Raw genomic sequence first — 21381 nt, forward strand, 5'->3', positions numbered from 1 at the left:
GCTGATCCAGCAGCAGAATGAACTTGCAACCAGTTAATGTCATAATGCCTCCAGTCAGTCAGAAACCTCCCTGTCTGAAAGCTTAAGTTCCTTTTGTTTGAAGGAAAGATTTATATTTTCAAAAGTAGCAAAGTAATGAAAAGACCAATTCCTTTTGAATTCATCAATCCACACCACATAAGTCACCTCTCGGCTACCTCTTCCCTGCAGTTACTCACATTATTGCTCTTTAGTACCCAAATGAAGTTTTTAGATACAGGTTTGTGAACAGTCCACCTCTCCCCAGGCTTGTCTCCCAGATTTGCTGCTTACAAGCAGTTGAGAGAGGACAGTGGACAAATATGTTTTGTGGGGTAAGAATAAAGAGCGTGGGACAACCCCAAGGCCAGGGGTTTCCCAGGAAAATGTGTCCCAGACCCTGTAAACACTATTCCACAGTGCTTTCAGGGCTTCCTAAAAGAAGAACTGGTGGTCAAGCTCTGAGGCACAAAGTGCACATGGCAAGGAAAGCTGGGTGTGAAGGGATGGTAAAGCCTCTCTAACTGTTAATTCAGACATGCCACAGTCCAATACATTAAACATATTTATAAATCCACGAATCAGCAAGAAGTAGGTACCTGATTATACTCAAAGAGCTGGGCTTCCATCTGCTGATTTTTAATGGGACTCCAACTCATAAAAGCATCTCTGCCACTCCTGGGTACGAAGGGTAGGAAAAATGACCTGAGTGCTTTTGAAAAGCCAGTTCTGCTCAACCTTTAGCAAAACCAGGGCCAGTTTGCAGATGCAGGGAGTGAAGAGCTGTGCTGTTCAACAAGAGCTGGGTAGAACTGACAGGGTGAACACACTGGAAGCTGATTTTCACTCAAAGGTCCAAGTTAAGGCATTCTGCTTGGGTGAGGAACCTGAGCTGGAACACCGAGCCTCCTCCACAGAGATCAGACCCTCCCAAACAGGGGCTGCCTGTTCCAGGACTCCCAGGAGCCAGGTCGTCTCCCAGGGGGATTGCTGAGCTCCTGGCAGCTGTGCCAGTGGGGGGAACGAGGAGGTTCACGTGACACAGGTCCCCCAAAATCCCCCGCTTCTGTCTCAGTCCTGGCTTGTGCTGGCTCTGCATCCACACACCCTCCTCCAGCACGGGAGACATTCTGCCCTTCCCCGTGCCTACTGCCAAGTGATTTTCTGAGGCACAGAGACTGCCATTAATTGGGCTTATTTGAAATTCTCGGAAGTACAGGAGTTGCCCTCCACGTCTAACGATCACCTGAGCAAAACAAACCTTTTGTGGGCAGTTGTGAAGCACCCTGACCATCACAAAACACTCCTGACAATCCTTTCTTGTCCCAAGAAAGGATTTCCTTTCTTGTTTATTGGTCAGGATCAGGTCCCTGGGTAATGCAGGGGAGCCACATCTCTTGGGACACTAAGAGGTGGTTCTGCAACTGTGAGAAGAAACGAGAGAGGAACAACACAGCCAGCAGTTCTCCTGGCAAACCTCAGCTTTAACCTCTGCTGGTGTGTTTGCTGTGCCAGAGGCGAGGTGGCAATCACACCATTTCCCTGCCCCACAGGGGTGTTGGGGGAGCTATTAATGCCTTCAGGCTACAAAGGAAATGCTCACTATTATTACTGGCACATTACACACTCCCCACTTTCTCAGCTCAGTAGGACAGGGAACACTGAGTGGAAAATTGCAAATGTAAGAGCTAAACTTATTCACTTTACAAGTTACCCCAGTGTTTTTCTTTTCAGCTGTCAAGCTGCTTTATAAAAAGCAGCTCAGATAAGCAACTCTCACCCTCTACAATTTGGTTTTGTTTGCTTCCTAAGCTGGAAACGGGTGTCTCTTGTCTTTATTTCACTTCAAGTCAAGCCTGAAAGAAAAACGCTTGTAGAAAAAATCCTGTAATTGCTGGATCTGATTTTCATTTGAACTTTTGCTTCATTCCTGTGGTACCCACAACTTTTGAAATGCTGTGTAACTGATGTAGTTACGATCTATATGGAAGAATGAGTGGGCAGGTTTTTAAGTGGGCACATATATGATAGACTGTATGGCCATGAGAGAAAAAAAAATGTACTTACAGGATTGATGCACAGTCACTGGAACTACAAGATATGAACCAGCTTTCCTGAAGAACCCAGCCTCCACTTGGGCATTAAAATAAGTGGCTAGATTTTCAAAACTCCCCAGCTGCCATCATGCTGAGCAATTTTGATTATCTGGCCATAAAAATGTCTCAGTGAGAACTGCTGGGTGCCAAGCACTTTTGGAAATCTGGGCTCAATTGTAGGCTCTGAGCATTTAAGAAACCACTAGCTCCAAATGTAAATAGTGGTTGTATGAAGCAATGGGTGGAAGTCATGTAAGAGGCATGTACATGTCTCAAAGTATGTGTGTTTTCTTAGTTTCCCTTTAAACACTCTCATCTGCATCCTGCTCCTGCACGTTACCATGCAGAAAGACATAATCACATTGCAAATCTTTCTCCTGGAGTAAAAAACAAACCTCAAAATTAAACTGTCCCCTAAATACTTTCTGCTTCAATGAATAATCTCACAGGAAAACTGTGAGGATGCTCCTTAATTTTCTGTGTTCACCTAGAGGATGCAGGATGGTGCCAGCAGAGGATAAACTTAATTACCACGACAGGAGGAGCCATAAAGTCACCAAGAGCTCAACTATGAGGGACAGAGTTCATCACACACCTGAACGTGACACTTTCTTTTCAATCCCACTGGAAAAACCAATAGACAAGAAAGGAATAATATGAGTGGGAGAAATATGAGAGGACACAAAGAGCATCATGTGGTCTAGATGACCCCCCTGCATGAAAAGTTGTGAATACTCAAGGAAAAAAGTCTCTGAAAACTGTTTGTAATCAACCCACAAGCTGAAATATATTCGCATGCAACATTTTTTAGTGGTTTCCAACAACTAGTATAATTATATAAATGCTTATGGAATATTGATAGACATGATTTGCCAGCATTATGTCATCCTTTTTCTTAAAAACAGTTTTTCCAGCTTAATTTGCAGCTATGTTATAATAATGTTGTACCTAACTCTATCATCTTCAATAATTTGAAAGAAAGTGAATAAGTATGAAGCGATTCAGAAAGCTGTAAAGCAAACAGTCATTTTATGGAGAGATACTTTCTATTAATCCTGCATGCCAGTCACTTTGATTTTGTGAAAAAAAGGGAGTTGGAAGTGTTGCTTGGTGCCCCAAGGGACTTCTCAGCTTTGTACAGATGCTGCTAATCTCAGTGGTCAGGCCAGAGTCACAAAAAGAAATCAAACTCCCCACACAGACACAGCGTCATTACACATGAAATTAAACTGGCATTAATTAGAAAAACATCAGTTAGTGATTTAATGGGAAAGATGGACACAGAGAACAGGAGGTTAAAGGAAGACAAAAGATGTGAGTGGTAAAAGAAAGGAAGAGTGGCATAAAACATTTTCTTCAATTGCTTTTCATGCTCTTCAGAAGGGAATACACAGTTCAATGAAGTAACATTTGAACAAAGAGGATATTTTTGTTCCAATAAACACTTCATTTCCCTCAAATCTGGATAGCAATGCTTCCTCTTTCAAAAGTGCCTCCTATTGATTCATAATAGTTAATCCCCCCAGTTTTAGGTGACTTTGCCAAAAGGGGGTGGGGAAATCGGGGGGAAAAAAAGGTTTTTGTTTCTTATTTTACTTCCCTCACTCTTCTCCGAGAGCTTATGAAAAGAATATTTTTACCTGTACCAAGATTTCCAACAACTGCAATTTCAACGTGTTAATGGAAATGCTGGGGAGAAGGGCAGCTTTTCCATGTGTTAAATGTTTGTAAATTAAAACAATGGAACTTCTGTTGTGCCAGCCCTGAGCGGGGTTTGTTTGCTCCCTTCTCCTCCACCCTCAAGCCCCTGCCTCTCCTCCTCTTCAGGTGCTTAAGAAATCAAGTGGCTGTTTTGTGCTTCAGTGCAGTAGCTCGGAAGGCAAATAGATCAGATAGTGCAGATTATGCCCTTTAGGCCTTTACAACCCCAACCAATTTTTCCTTTTTAACTGTATAAACCAAACATTTCTTCAAAGCACAGCTATTATTAAGCTGCCCCAAACGCCTCTCATGTGTATCAGTCAGAAAGTAACACTCATGTGCCAGGAGAGGATCCGTGCACTCCCACTCTGCAGCTTTAATTAGGAGCAGGAAACTGTCTGAAGTTCAAGTGTGCAAAGCATTTGGAAATTTTCTCTTACTGCTGCTGTGACCTGGTCCAACTGTACTGTTGGACAGAAAGGGCTTCTAGACAGCAACATGCAGTGTCTTGGCAAGGACTGTGAGGGTGCTGGGCTCCCTCTGCCTGCTCAGAGCCCTGTGCAGGGTGGCACATCCCGCCGGGAGCAGCTGCCTCTCCCTCACCTGGGAACATCCAGCAGCCACAGCACAACTGCAGTTCCAGCCAGGCTGCTGAATGCCCGGAAATCCTGGGCAAAGAGGCAGAGCACAAAGTTCCTTTCCATCTATAAACAACGTTTGGGATGAATCAGATAGATGGTAGCCCACACTGACAGTTATAGGCCATGGATTCCAAGTGATCACAGCTTGGAAAAAAGGAGCCCTTGGCAGCCCAGGACTGCTGTTTTGTCACCAGTGAACCCACTTGCACTCTGCTCCATTTTGCCAGATTTTCACAATGGCTAAGCAGCCACATTTTTGGAAGGAGCAGAACTTATCTGATGCGCCCTGGGTGGAAAAAATATTTTGAATCCTTATTTATTTGCCCAGGTGAGAAGTAAAGCCTTCAGAAAATGTGCTCCCCTATTGCCAAACAGCAAGTCAGAAACATACTTTGTTTTGGTGTCAGACAAACCAAATCCTTTTGAATCAGGCCTGGTAAGTATTAGTTTAACTTCCAACCTCCACTGAATTTTCAAGGTAAGCCACGAGTGTGAACTCGTTTTATAAGTTGATTTTTAGCACAGATTATCTTTCCCTGCTTCACTGCTGCAGTCTTACAAGTCCCATAAAAGATGGAGAAGCACGTTTTTGAACAATTGTTGAATTGTCCCAGTTCAGAGCTGCTGTGTTTTCTCCTGGAAGGAGCTGTGTTTTAGCAGTGAGTGACAGAAGGTATCCCATATCATCCCATCCCACAGTACCTGCTCAGGGAGGAGCTCGGAGGCAGCAGCGGCTCCCGGGATGCTGAGCAGCTCCAGGCAGGGCCCTGCACAACTCCACACCCCTGTTGTTTGGAGAAGACCTACAGAGACAAGAAAATTCACATTACTGCTCCCAGAATGACACATCACAGACTTCTGGGGAGAAAAAGAGAACAGATATTTTCCCTTTTCCCTGTGCTTTTATCACCAAATTCTCCCCCACACACTTCACTGCTCCCTCTCTGGGTCAGGCAGCCCTTCCCAGCTGGTTCCCTCTGCCCTGCCCAAGAGGAATGTCCAGGAAACCACCAGGGGTTAAACTTCCAAATCTTTCTATCACAACTATCTGTTAATATATATATATATATTTAAATTTGGGCACACTACTCACAAAAGTAGGCTTTAGTGGCAAATACTTTTTGCACCATGAGTAAAATCATAACTATATCACTAAAAATAAAAATCACATGCACAATACAGTGATCTGGTTGTTACAACAGCCTGGTGACAATTTGCCTCATTTCATTTAGTTTTGTTCCGTTTTTATGCCAAGAAAACAAGAAATGCAGTTATCATCTCTGTACATTTTTCCATCCCGGATATTCTGGGTCAGAGTCATAATCCTGAGAATGGCTCTGTTTGGGTTTTTTTAATTGTATTAATACTTATTAATAATAAATGTTATGGAATTATAGGCAGAATTAATTAGAGGCTCGTTGTGGGCGCAAAAGAGACGTTCTGAGATGTGCTGTATTTATGTATGGACTCTGCTGGCAAGCAAAGATAAAAGGCAAAGCTATTTTTAGTGCTCACAGAAGATAAAATTTGTGGAAGTGCATGTACATAAATGTAGGTGCCTGTACAGAACGTGTAGAAGAATTAGTGCCTTTTGGGTGCTCAGCAGCACGAGCATCAACAAACTTGTCAGGACGTTTTTGGAGCCCTTTAGAGCATCTGAGTTTCACCCTCCAGAAACACAAATTATGTCAAGCCACACCGGTAGCCTTCCAAAATTTAATCCTGCAATTTCAGTGCACAAGACTCCATTTTATCCTGAATCTCGGCCCTGCACCTCAGAGTACCTCACTCTGCTCATTTTTCATTAGCCACACAAGGATAAAAAAGTTTAATCTTGAAAATACTCCCCGTAAATATCTCACAAAAATAAAAAATAATAAAATAATTGATAAAACCACCAAGATTTCAATTGCAGCAGAAAAAAAAAACAAAACAAGGAAAAATACTTCTTAAATTATCTTGCATTTTTCACAGTAATTGTTCTTCCAAACTATACTGGTTTCTTTGTTGCCTGTTATCACACAATGTCCCTAAGCAGGGTTGGTAAAGCCATGCATAGGATTGGAAAAGAAAAAGAGAATGTCAAGTGTGAATTTGTTTTAAGTCAGCCAAAACGGGCATCTAAATAAATACCCAAGAATTTTGCTAGGAAAAAAAAAAAAAATATATATATTTTGACTCTGCCCTGAATATCTCTGCATTTGTAAGTATATTTGTGCACAGAGGGTCCTGTTGCACTGGGGTTTGGAGGCAGCACCATCATCTGCATTCAGCAGCGTGCTGTCAGAGCAGTCGTGGTGCATTTTCAGTGCATGTTCCTTTCTGTCTATTTTTGAACACTGCAAACATTGACGGTACCTTTGAATTCCATTTCCTCTGTCACTGGCTTTTAACCCCAGAGAAAAAGGAATATGAGCCCTTCTCTCTTGTGTACTTTCATGATTTGAGATACATGGAGGCAGAGGGTCTGTTTAATAGGAAATTATTTCCTAGTATTTTCTGCCTTGCTTTGGATTTCCTTTCTTTCTAGTATTTTTAGATCCCCAGATAAAAAACCCCTCGGTTTATTTGTGTTGTAAGACAATCCACCAAATAAAGCACGGATCACTGGGAGACTTTCTTCAATGAAAGGTCCAGTTTAACTGGTTCACTTTTAATTTAATGAATGGCTCTTTCCCCTCAGACAAGAAGAAACCGCCACAGACATTTACAAAGACACAAAAGCCAACACTGGGCTGTTTTATGTTAGTTCCTTTTCTTAAAACATTTGTTTTTAGCTTGAAATGTTCGAGACAGAACTTGCAGATACAAATCCTCCCCCTTATAGAAACAAAAGTGTTTATACAGCCCACGGTAAATAAACTCTAATTAAATGTATCCATCAACTATAGTTCTTTTATATAATTTATTATTTGTTTTCAGAATCTAAGATAATGTTTGATGGAGGCTTAAAATTAAATCTTTATCATAAAACAAATGTCATTTTTCTTTTGAATATTACATGTTCTTTCCTTCTTTAGAAGTCTATAATTTCTGATAGATTTCTTACTACCAAATCCAGTACAACTTTCTGCCCTGCTTGGAAGTATTTTGACATAAAAAGTAACCATTTCATGCCATCAGTTGCTGCCTCTAGTTTAGTCCAACTGGTAATTACTGTGTATTTCTACAAAGCATTATTTCCTCTTTTCCTCCTCCTCCAAAATTAAAGTGCAAACAGCTCAGTGAACATAACAGAAAAGGGAAGAAAAGGGGGAGGAAAAAAAATGGGGGGAAAAGGGGGGGAAAAAAAGGGGGGGGGAGAAAGAATAATAATAAAAAAACAAGAAACAAGAAACATACCATCTAATATAGTCCAGAATTTTTTTCATTGTTTTTACAGAGGTTTACAGTGAAAAAAAAAAAAAAGAAAAGAAAAAGAAGGAAAAATTCATATTTTGTTTTGTGCCTTTCTAGTGGTTTGTGCTTGTTGTAGAAATAAAGTCTTACAAATAGAAACCAGAGAGAGAGAAAGGGCGGGGGGGGGGGAGGAATAAAAGCTCGTTTAGTTTCCCTTTTTCATTTCCTTTGCTGGAATCCTGGTTTGGAACATCTGAAGCCAAAAAGGATCCCGAGGTTGGGTGTTTGGCTGGCCCGAGGAGCCCTCCCAGGTTCGTGGTGTCACAGCGGCCCCTGGAGGCGCCGGCACGCGGCGGAGCAGCCGAATTAGCGCAAAGAGCCCCAAAAAACCGCTCGGTTTTTTCCCCCGATGGCTTAACCCTCATCGCTACAGACTTGCCGAAAATATTTTAAACTCTTATCTTTAGCAGGATGGCACTCGAGCGGGGAAAGCTTTCACCGCGCAAAGTAAAATCCGTCCTATTTGTATAGAATCGTTTTTAAAACGCACTGAGTAAAAACCCAGGAGCCACACTCCGACCTAAACACTTTTAATACAGAACTGCCTGTTTCAGCTGCGGCTCAACGCTGTGAAATTCAGTTGTTTTCCTGAGTAATACAGAGATCTAAAGTGTGGTAGACTATGAGGATCCAGTTTATGCAAAGTGCCTCGGGGGGGACGAACCAGAAAACTGATCAGTATATTTTTGAGACGTGAAGATCTGTTGATCCCAAGTCTTTTGTTTATCTGGTAACAATTGCTATAGAGGCAGAAAGACTTCAATTATAATGTCGTTATACATTTGTTACGTGTTATTACATTTTAAGATGTATAATTAATACACATTTGAGCCAACACATCGCACAGTTTTTGCTGTTTGTTATATAATTTCGCTGTTATTGCCTTCACTGTTTTCCTTAACCTTGTGTAAACACTTCCTTCCCAAGCAAACATTTCAGGGAAAACTAGACAAAAGTTCACTGCAGCAGGAAATATGACTGACTGTTTAAGTTTTAGATTACTGGCACACATATATTTATTTCCAATGGTAAAGAGAACACCAGGCTCAGGAATTCTTAAGTCACTTGAATATTTTGCGATTTCGATATTTCTGATGTTTTCTCCTCTGTATGTACTTAAAGAAAATCTTTTAATAGGCATTAATTAATATTTTTCATTTTGGTATTTCAAAATGCTTATACAAAGCATACCAAACAGCTGCATAATACTACTACTACTACTAATAATAATAATGTCTTCCAGTGGAAACTTGTATAAATATCGTACACCCTTGGTATGAACCTGCTCAGTGCACAAACATCCATTTGTGCTTGCAGTGATGCTTGTAAAGAATCTGTAGAACTTTAAACAGGGTTTAATATCTGTATAGTATATTTATCTAATCAGTAGAGGTGTCTGCCTTGTATAGGATGTGAAGAGTTAAAACACATGTGAAAGTATTTCGGTCTCTGTTGACACAGTCATGAAGTAGAAAAAACCCAGCCATGGCAGATAAAAGCCTCCACAATTTGTCAGCTGTGTGGTTATGAATATACACAAACTTTACTCATTTTGAGAGCACAATCTACGTTTTCCTTTCACACCAAGCAAGGAATAAGCATCCCATCCTTCAGTGCTGACACAACCAGGAGCTGCATTTCTGGTGCACGACTTCCAGTCGCTACGACGGCCCCTGGATCCAAACTAAGGGTTGTTCTGCTAAAGAGACAACAGATCTCATTCCAGCTGATCTCACAACTTCCCAGCAAGGTCTGTACTTCCTAAATCTGCCAGGAGAAAAGAAGCTGGCTCAGTGGCTCTAAATCAAGCACAAGCAGACTCCCACCGAAGCCTAGAAATCATTTGGAAAACCACCTTTAGCGGGTGTTTAGTGAAAGGTTCTGCTCCACTGGCAGGAGGAATTCTTTGGTCCCTCACAGTTATTTAAGTACCAGTTGGAAATCACAAACTGAAGCAGCTTCACTTAAATACAGCTGGAAAATACAGGAGAGATTTCCCTAAGAAATTCTTCTCCAGTTCAGGTTCTGCTCCCCCGATAGCTGATGTTCTGACTGGACAGATAAATTATGTTTGTATATAATACACCATTCTGGAAAATGTATTTGCCCCCTTTGTGAGGAAATTAAAGACAATTTTTTAAGGCTGTGACACAAACCAACAAAGGCCAGGAAATGCAGTGTTAGGACTGACTTACCTCTCTCATCATTGTGTGCTTTCCCCACAAAACGTACTCACAATGGAGTGAGGCAAGTGGGGAATATCAGACTTAACTTACATTTCCTGGCCTCTTCCAGCTGCTGTCCAAAACCTTATTGTTGTTTAGGCAGAACTGAGTTCTTTTCTATTTCAGGTTTGTGTTGTGCAGGCATAAACACAAAATGTATCTAATTACGAAGGCAGCGAAAAGACTGAATAAGCAACTTTTTTTGCTGTGTTAGAAAACAAAAGAAGACAAAACATGGTTTTATTTCCATGTTAAGAGCCTGGAAATAACTAACAGGAATAGCTAGCAATTAATGCCACAGTGCCTTGTACTATTTAAGATCACAGAGCATTTGGGATTATGTTATTTACCAAGAATACCAATGAGATGCAACAAGAAGGCCTCAGTCTCTAAAGATTTTTGTGTCAGAGCACAGTTGGTGAAATATCCAGGTACATTTGAAGCATTTTGTCTGAAAGAAGGCAAACTGCAAAGGGAAAAAAGCAAAAAAAAAGGAGAAAAAAAAGGACAGTTTGAATGCTACTGCTATTAGTTTAGTGCTTAATACTTCAAGAATACTCGGTGATGAAAGACTGAACATACAAGTTTTCTCCACGTTGATTCTCTGCAAGTTCTTTTGCATATTTTCTTCTGCAAAACGTTTAAACTTTAACTATATTTTAGCATTTGAAGCATGATATATGTGCATGTAAAACTTGCCAGTGTGTACATAGTTATTCATTAAAACGAGCTTTATGGCACTCTCAGTTTATTTCTGCATTTTTAAGGTGAGTGCAAAAAGCATTTTGGGTTTCTTTGGGTTTCTTTTTAAAATGCATTTCAGTTGGATTTCATTGAATGTGTTGTACACCTTGACATTTAAGGTACTTTAATGGGGGGTTTCTTAGTTACAAAAACGAAGTTCTTGAAAGAGAGGTTGGGGGGGGGAAATCCTTTTAGAAAAAAAAAGAGGGGGGCGGTATGGCTAAAAGGACTTAATTTTCTAAAGCTCAAATTCCAAAGGAGGAAGACGGGGAGAAATAGGAACTGAAACTAATTTACCTGCATTCCTTTGTCACTGCTTGGCCCTTGACTAGTAAATGATTCCTTTCACTAGCCAATAAAACCAAATCAAAAGCAGGCTTAGGGAGCAGAGGGGGAAGGGGGGCAAGAGAGTAGAAGAGAGAATCAACTTAAACTTTGACAAAAACAGAGAAGAAGGGAAGGAAGAAAGCAAACTCACTCCTCTTGCTTTCCAGGAGCTCCCAGGAGCTGTGTGCCTGACTCCTTGTGCCAACTTCCCAGCACTAGCACAGCACAAAGACATTCCCTACCTGCTTTCCTGCAGCACTAGCTAAGGTGGGTCTGTTGTTCCCTGCCTTTGTCTCCATTCCACGCTGGCCCCAGAAGCCCTGCCAGTCTGGGGACACTGCAAGGGCTGTCCAAGGGCTTCGGAGGGGAACGGTGTCCAAGGGCACGTTTGATCTGCACAAACTTGCCTGCGAGGCCTGGGAAAGGTTCAGTTCCCAAGAGGGATGTACAGCAACGTGACAGCAGCTTCCAGAGCTCTGAGGGTGAGTCTGGGATTGCTGGGCACTGTGCAAACATGTACAGTGGTATCTTCTCCCCCTAGAATACTTCACGTTCTAGAGAAGGAAAAGCTTCAGAGAAGGGCACGGGATGTATTGACAGGGTCACACTTTCAAAAGTGCCCACATGTTCAAGGCAGAAGTCCACTGAAAGATGCTTTGAATTCTGGTTTTAATGCTGACCATATCAATTATTTTTAATAAATAACGACTGGTGGGAAAAGAGGCGAGATAAGTTCTTCAAAATCAGAAGAGCTGAAAACGCGATATGGAAATTCTTTTCTCTCGCAACCACTGCATTGTATTTTTAGCATCAAAGGGGATTCCTCAGGGCTGAGTACACAGTCATTTTTCAGAACTGGATTTTTTTTCTTCTTTCATCCCTCTCTTGACTAAAAAGAAGAGCTGGTTAGATAGACCAGCAGGCAGGGAAGAGCATAATGACCAGAAAAGCCAAATACAGATCTCTCAGTTCCACACGTGCCTTCAAGTGGTTGTAATGATGCCAAAGGCAAGTCAGGAGGTACAATCACAAGTGGGAAGAGTAGCTCTAAGACCTCTCAAGGTCAGGATCACTTAAAACTTTCTATTTTGATGAATGATCAGTTTGTGGAGAGAGGGCCCAGGGAACGTGGCACACCCTTGTCAGACAGAAGCAGAGCCTACCAAGAGGTCCAGCACCCCCCCTGTGCCCCTTTGCCAGCAGTCACAATGCTCCACCCAGCAGCAAAGTCATCAGGGCTGCAAACCACACAGCAGCAGAGCAGAAATCAGACCAGATCTTATCAAGATACCAGCCTTAAACACCCTCCATTTGCCTGTGGTACCTCTACAGGAGAAGTAAAGATACAATCACAAGCAAATGGTTCCCTGTTTCCTTCCTGCCAGTGTGCTACTGGGCTGTGCCCAAATGACCTACATTCATCTCCATGGTGGAGGAGAACAACCTCAGTGTCAGCACAGCCACGTTGGGATGTTATCTGTGTCTGTACTCCAAAAGACACAGGCCCATCTTGGGGAACTTGGATGAACCTCCTTCCCACACGAGAGGCAGAGCTGCCTCAGGAGAGCACGACAGTTCTTCCAGCCCTGGGCAGCCAGCAAAATCTTTTTAAACTTTCCACCCTGGGGAAAGGCTGCCCCAGGAAATGGGTTCTGCATCCAAACAGCAGGTTTCAACTTTTAGTTGCAGAGAACAGCCAAGATTCCCATTAAACAGTGTCTGGAATTTCATGCAGGGTACAGGGTATTTATCCCTAATTAGCAGCAAATATAACATATAGAAGAAAGAATTCTAAGACTTCAAACTTTCCCCATTTATAGTATACATATAACATATATTCATGTATCTATATACATTCACACACCAGTTTTTACAGTCCTTGTTTCCTAAATACTCAAGCACACAATCATAAATAGAGGTGTAGCCTGGAATGCCTTGCTGTGGTGTTTAGTATAGGGAAAAGATTTCAGGAGCTCCAAGTAAAATAAAACACGAGAGCTGTACCTGTAAGGACCAACACTCTGGAATAAAGGGTTCCCTTTAGAGTGATGAAGAAATAGAAACAGAAAACTAAAGGTCCTTGGTGTAGCTCATCTCTGCATTCTTACAGTCCCTTGCTGCTCCCACACACTCACGGTGTGAACAAAGAACACCTGCACGAGGTTAACAATTAGTGCTCAATTAACAATCACCTGTTCTTCAAAGATTCCTACACACAGAAAAAGCTCCATAGTACAGCCAAAGAGCTTTAAAGGCCCTTCCAAAAAGGAGTATGGGGAGTTTAAAGTAACAAGACTCTAACTAGTATGTAAGAGTTCTCTCTTGTTTTTGAACAACCAAATGCTTTGGGAAGTGTCTGCTCCAGTGCTGGAAGAATGGAAAGTAAAAAAGTAATGGGATTTGTGCCATGCCATCCATGGAGCTGGATCAGACACTGTGCTTCCCAAGTCCCAGGCTTGAATCCATTCCTTCAAACCTGCTGATGTACAACCACCAATGCAACACCAGCCAGTGTGTGTGGGGGTGTGTGCTTCCTTCCTCTTCCATCACGTTCCTGCTCCTGTGGCTGTGCTTTACCTTCTGTGGGTTAGATTTGACTCTCGAGAATTTCATAAAATAAATATTAACTCGAGCTACTGCTCTTCCACATTCCTCTAAGTAAAAGATTTTTTTTTTAAAGGAATCCTTTAATGTTGTTTTTTTGAATGTCTATGAGCAGATCCCAGAAACAGGTTCAAAGTTTAACAGAAGTCACAAGTGACATCACTTCTGTTCCCATTCTAGTTCCTCAGTTCCTGTAAATTCCAAATGTTGTGCAGACAGCACTGTCCTGGTTCTCCCTTAATCTGACTCATGGCTGGAACCTTTCAAACACCAGTTTGACAGCTATCCAGCCTCACTGATTTTTAGGAATGATCAGCATTTCATCCATTATGGTCTATTTGTAAAATGCACTTTCTAAGGGATCTTTGGGGCCAGCACAGACAAGGGAAGTACCACTGAACTTCCCACCTCAAGCTCTGGTGCACAAGGCACTCAAATATCAGAGAGGGTAAATGTCAGTGATATCAGTCATAATTACCAGAAGGTAATTGTGCCATCTGAGAGTTGCATAAAACACCAGGGGTAGTTCAGGAAGCCTAAATGCAGATTTATTCTGGAAATGGCAGTGCCATCAGCCAGCTCCCACACCTGCATTCACTGGGATTCCCCATGTGACAAGAGAAGCTCTGGATTGGTGACCACCTCAGCCAAATCCCACAGCAGGAAGGCTGCATCCCAGAAGCTCCGTGTCTGAGAATGGGCTTGAAGTGTTTCAGGGGGAATTTCAGAGACTTTCTACTCCCTAGCATCTCTCTCAACCATTTAGCCACTCAATTGTAGGCTGTCTAAAAATGCTCTTTAAAAGATAATAAAAGAAAAAAACAAAAAACACCCAACACAATAAAACAGCAAAAGGAAGTTAAGACAGAAGAAAACACATGGAAGATGGTATCATGATCAGCTCAGAGAAATACATCACAGAGGTGATGCTTTTCAATGAAGACGTTAATTAATTAATAAGTATATTTACTCCTTCTGCCAGAAGACCTTGACAAGATTTATGCATCTGTCAGCTACCTGAGGTACATTTGGAGGAATGGAAATGGGAAGTAAAAAGAACTATTAAAAGCAAATTAAACCAGTAGGAATCTCTGACGTCTGTACCCTCCCTGAGAGGTGTTAGGAGTTGGTTCAAAGGAGAGGCACTGAGCCCACAGCAGAGCTGTGGAATGGGAATATGAACAGCTGGAACAGCTGGAGGGAAGTCATGAAAATCCAATGGGAATGCTGGGAAAATTTTAGACGTTTACTCCAACAAAGAAATTGCGAGAGGATGGAGTACATGAGGAACAGGTAAAGTGGCCCAAAATTCTCTATTGAAAATAAATTACTATACACAGGAAAAGCATTGCCCAGAGAACCAAATGCAATCCAGACTGAGACACTGCGGTATTAAAGCATGGTGGGAACACATAAGAAGTCCTGGCCCTGCCCTGAAGTATTTGCATTTAAGATGATGAAAGGAATTCATAAATGCTGAGTGGTTGGGATGTTCCACGGTCTGTTTGCAGACAAACCATGAACAAAAGTAGGGATGGAAAAAATAAAATTAATCAGGAGAAAATATGCACTATTTACTTATCCCATCAGACCTCTACAAAGCCAAGAATTGTTTTTGTTTTTTGTTTTTTGTTTTTTTTTCAAAATATGCCACTGATCACTGAGAAATATTTTTAATAATATGAGTGTACAAACATATGTTGTTTTGTGCTTTCCTGGACACTAACTGGGAAGGTGGAGCGAGTCAGTCATCAAGTCCAACTGTAGAAACTTCAGCATATTTAAGGCCTCTAATTTTTCCCACCGAATTCTGCAAAGTTTTTAAGACCAGCAAATTACAGTGATATTTTTGCTCTGTGAAATAATCTCCCTTGCTCTCCCTAATCTCTTTGTCTCCACAAAGTCTATCATTTAATGGAGCAGGATGCTTCAAAATATTGCCAGGGCCATTATCTCTGGCTGTGTTAATAAACTTGCCTCCAAGACACGCCCATATTAACATTCCCACATGCACCCATTTCACGGGGAAGGCACACAAAATGCCTCAGCCCCCGCGGGGAAATGTTTCCAAGTGCTTATGCAAAAGAAGGAATAGGCAGGACATGGCAAACACAGTGGTACACACACGCAGAAATCACTCCCAAATCCAGGAGAAAGCCGCCCCTTTGCCAAGCTCCAGGTTTCCTGGAGCAAACAAGTCGGCAGGAAACTCCTCCAACAAGCCAGAGCTGGCCACACAAACACTGTAACCCCTCCCTTTGGTTGTTACAGTAGTGATGGGGCAATCCCTGGCCAGAGGGCTTGAGGAATAGGAAAGCAGGAACAGGAAATGTCAAGCTCCAGCCCATGGAATAGCACAGTGTCCCTACCAGAGCACAGGAAAAAAACCCTACCCCCAGCAACTCCCCCTGCAGTAGATACCCTGATCTAAAAGCATGAACTAGATGGTTCAGTGAGATAAAGTCTTCTCAAAAAAGTCCAGAACTGCTTTGTCAGTCATCTATAATTTGCCTAATAAATACATAAATGCACAGCAGGTTCATGTGGGCACAGACACATCCATCAGGGAGGTGAACAGTGAGCACCTCCATCTACCCAGGTAGCCAGCCAGCTTGCCACTTTGCTTTTTAGGTACCACAGAAACAGGAGATACGGTTGGTCAGCTACAATCCTACCCACAGGGGGAAGCACCGCTGATTTCTGACGTACAGCTCTGGTCTGAGCTGCACTGGCAAGTTCTTATTCACTGAAAATACCACAGAAACAGCGTGTCTTTTTTTGACCAGCCAGTACCTTTGCAGCAGTTATACCCCACTCTCCTCACGGATGTAAGCACTAGCCCAGCCTTGGCTTGAGCTAAGAGCAGGATGATTTGCAAACACTTAAGATCTTGTAGCTTCTCTCCTCCTCTTTCTGCTAATCAGGTTTGGTTTTGCTGGCTCTTAACACATCCACTAATTCACATCTGGACGCTTCACCTCTTTTTATTGCTTTCTGCAGTGTCTGGTCTCTCAGATCAGTGCATGGGGCAGCAGTCTTTATGCCCAACTTCTCCATGCTCCCTTGACAGACCCTCTGTGTTTGGAGTAAAGCCCTGTAACACAGGGCAACAGCAGCAAAAGCAGTGACTGGACAGTTTTACACACACACAGCACTGAATTTAGTGATGACAAATGACCTCTCTGCCATTCCATACCTCACTGCTTCCTGCCTTTTGCCTCTGCATCCTTTAGCATCTCCACACCCATTCCACCCTTTTCCCTGCAGACACCATCCAAGATGGTACAATCAGTACTTAAACCACCTTCCTGCTAACAACCACAGAAGAAGAAAAAAAACATTTCATGCGTAGCCAAAAAGTCAAACAAGCAGAAAATGTGCAGCTATTCCATTCTCTCCCTGAGCTACAAGGAAGATATCCATGGGTGCCATCCTCCCAGTGTGCCACGCTGCCTCCCCCGTTCCCATTTTACCCCAGAATAGAAAGAATAGAGTTGCAGATGCTTTGTTTTCTCTCAGGAGTTCTCAGAAATCTCACTCTCCAGGCACTGGAGAGCTGGGGCAAAGCACCATGTTAAAATAGCCAAGCTTTGGGTCTTAGTTTCCATCCGGAGAAGGAAGTACATCCCATGCCTTGCCGTTTCCAGGCCTTTCTTTGAAAATCCTTTCTTTTCTTTAAATAACAAGGGGTAGCAGTCAAGTGAAAGCAAGGGCTACTTGATCCATTGTTTGGCCCTCAGCCAGGTTCTGCTGGGCCCGCTTTCCCTCTCAACCACCCGTTTTCCTATCGTTCCTGTAATTTGGGGAGATTAAGATGTATAGCCTGTAAATTGGCTAAACTTTTCCAGGCTGCTTTAATGAGACTTCATATAATAGGGGTTGGCTTTTTTTTTTTTTTCTTTTTAATATTTTCCTTAACGTGACCCATATGGAAATAAAAAGATATATTTTTTAATGTATGCTAGATTACGGCCGACGTTTTCCTCAAATTAAAATCCATGCTTCAGCAGCAGCATACATTTTCAATGATGTCAAATGTATTTTTTCAGCCAACTGGCTGGGGTCACCCTTATAACTCAAAAAGTTTAAGTGTGCTGGATAATCAGGAGAACATGTGAGTCTCTATAGGGCACTGTGGCTGCTTGGGAGCACAGAGGGCCTATTCTATTACGAGGCATTTGGGGCAGGAGATATGGGGTAAGACTGGGATAAAGCCCTGCCTCTGGATGAGCAGGAGCTATGTGGTAAGACTGGGATAAAGCTCTGCCTCTGGATGAGCAGGAGCTATGTGGTAAGACTGGGATAAAGCTCTGCCTCTGGATGAGCAGGAGCTATGTGGTAAGACTGGGATAAAGCCCTGCCTCTGGATGAGCAGGAGCTATGGGGTAGGACTGGGATAAAGCCCTGCCTCTGGATGAGCAGGAGCTATGGGGTAGGACTGGGATAAAGCCCTGCCTCTGGATGAGCAGGAGCTATGGGGCAGGACTGGGATAAAGCCCTGCCTCTGGATGAGGTGACAGCCACAGGGCTCGCAGCAGGAACCATGTGGCACCAGCCCATGCCAAGCTCTTCCAGCAGGGATCCACCATGGTCTAGACTAAGACTAAGTTCACAGACTAAGCTAAAACCACCAGGCACTTCCCCATCGACACACGGGGTGTTCTTAGTTCACAGGTGCTATCCAGGCCTTGGTTCGTGTTATCATTTTGTTGGGGATGATTCCCAGTGGGAGCAGCCAGGACCTGAACAAGGGCTGTTCTTAGCACTGTTCATACCATGCTAAAGTACTTATTTACCTGATTTTCCCACCTTGAGAATGAACTAGGAATATTAGTTAGAGGAAAGCCCACTTACACTATCTTTAAACCTCTTTTTAAAGCAACTGACATATTGCATCTATGTCTGGCTCAGGATCTGAATGGATTTCAGTTGACATATCTGGATCCTCTAAATTCAAACAACTTATCAACACTGAAGAAATATAACATTTCTCAATATAATATCGAGGAATATTTTCCAAATGTTAAAGCAAAAGAGCAACAATTCCCACAAAGAAGTTTTGTTTTCTTTTTTAACAACTCTCTTTGACTAACAAACAGCTGATAATGAAGCCACAACTGTTTGGGAAACCACAAGAAACATGAGCTTTCAGCTTTAAACGTTTTCTCCTCCTTCCTTAAAAAATTTCTCACTACACTTTGCAATTAGAAATTGTGCTGTCAAACAAATCGGTCCAAAATTCCCATTTCCATCGAAAGGAGGTCCATTCAGCTCTCCAGAACAATGTGTTTTGACTAATTTCATAACTGGCACAGGTACACAGTGAAAATTTAGGATGGAGGACTAAGACCTTGCCTACACTTAGAGGTTGCATGAGAGCATTGGTGTTGGCCAGGTGTGGAGACAGTTACCCCTGCAACCCTAATATAGATGCATTAAAAATGGGTAAAAAAAACCCAAACAAACAAAAAAGATCCCCCCAAAAAACCAAAACACCAGTCAATTTGCTTCCAGTTTACCTCAGGGATGAGTAAATCCTTAGAAACTATATTGACAAATGGTTCTGTTAAAACAGAAGCTGTGGCTCCACTTGGAATTGTAACAATGAGTCTTCTATCAGGGTATTTATAGAAACAAATCCCTTGTAGTTAGTGCATAATCACCCCCCAAAACTTCATTTACAGTAGAAATGACAGGTAATTAAGATATAAGGAATGATGTTACTTCAAGTAAGATTCAAAAAGGTTATGTGAAACAAGTGCCAAAAAGGTTATGTGAAACAATTCTCCTATAAATAAATTTGTTGGGTCACACCTGGCTTGCCCAACCCCTCCAGCTTCTCATCACTACCCTGCTTTTCCTCTGTTTAATGTTTCATTGTGGAAAATATTCATTTTTAGCCCAGGTCTCACAGACACTGAGCCCCTTGGAGCTTTGCCCTGTCACTGTACAACCCTACCGGGGTTATCACTAAACAACAACAATAACAACAATGAAGTTATTACTAAACAACTGTACTAAGAACATATTTATGACTGTGCATATTCACAGGTTTCCTGGAGAAGCCAGTCCTGCCTTACTGAGCAAAGCCCACATGAGCCACCAAAGGCTCTGGAGCAATTTTATCCCAGGATGCAGAGGACACGGTGGGAATCAGGGAGAAAAACACGTGGCCTGAAAGGTATGGACCTGCTGAACTAGAAAAACAGCATTTTGAGGAACGCTGTCCACCTTTGTAAGCAAAAACAAACATAATGTTGGAAATGCAGGCTTTGGGAGACAACCAAGCCATGGAATCGTAGAATCAGCAGGGTTGGAGAGGACCTCTGAGATCGTCAAGTCCAACCCTTGATCCACTACTGCTATGGTTACTAGACCATGGCACTAAGTGCCACATCAAGTCTTCAGGCTTTTCACTGAAACGAGCATTAAACTGCATTTTGATTCTGAGAGGGCACAACCAAGAGCTTCAATGTCACTTGTAACGCAAATCACTTCAAAGCGACTTTCAGAGTGTTTGTGAAGTTACAGGTGCATTTGTAACACACCTCGCAGCCAATACACACACAAAAGGCCATAAACTAGAACACCAGAAGCTTCACCTCGACACGAGGAAGAACTTCTTTGAGGGCAGCAGAGCTCTGGAACAGGCCATGCAGGGAAGGCGTGGATTCTCCCTCTGCGGAGACATCCCAAACCCAGCTGGACACATCCCTGTGTCACCTGCGCCTGCCTGGGCAGCGGGCTGGGCTGAGGGTCCCTTCCCGTGCTGATTATCCAGGGATTTTGCGGAGCCGTGCCCGCAGTAACCCCTCCGCCCTCACGCACCGCCCCGGGGCCGCGTCACCGCCCCTCGTACCCCTCCGCCCCTCAGGGCACCTCCCTGCGGCCGCCTCACCACCCCCGAGCCTCGTGCCCCTCCGCGCCTCAGGGGGACCCCGCTCCGAGCTCCGCGTCCGCCGCCACCCCAGCAGGTAACTTGTCACCTCTGTCCCCCAGGAGCGCGTTCCAGCGCCAGGGACACCACGGGCAGGGTTGAGGGGAGTATCCCCCGTGGCATCATAGAGAATCATGGAATGGTTTGTGTTGGAAGGGCCCTCAGAGACCGTCTCATTCCACCCACCCTCTGTGGGCAGGGACACCTTCCACTAGACCGGGTTGCTCCAAGTTTATCCAACCTGCCCTTGGGCACTTCCACGACGATATTGTGGACCCTGCTCTGAAAGCCTTACGTGTTTGTTCAAGGAGACTTCCCAAATAATCCAATTAATATAAAAAGACCGATGATTTACTCCACTATTTCGCAGTACCTGTCCTCTGCTTAAGAAAAGCCAGTCTGTACACCTCATGGTTTCCATACTGCAAGGCTTATTTAAGATAAGCTGCACATTTGTGTGTTCTTTTCAAAGAAAAGGGGGGTTGTTTAGGGGGTTATGTAGTATAACACATGGAAAATCCCAGGTGGGATTGCTGACTGACAGCACTGGGACCCTGGAAAAGGAGAATGTGGGACTATCCTCAGGGAGGACATGAGGGTGACAATCATTTCCCAAACCCAGCTTCGTGGCACTCTGTTTAACTCACTCGTGGCTTATTGTGTCAAAAAAAAAAAATTGACTTATTGTG

The sequence above is a fragment of the Pipra filicauda genome, unplaced genomic scaffold, assembly GCF_003945595.2.
Source record: "Pipra filicauda isolate LSUMZ 115617 unplaced genomic scaffold, ASM394559v2 scaffold286_size1242794_pilon, whole genome shotgun sequence".
Classification (NCBI taxonomy): Eukaryota; Metazoa; Chordata; class Aves; order Passeriformes; family Pipridae; genus Pipra; species Pipra filicauda.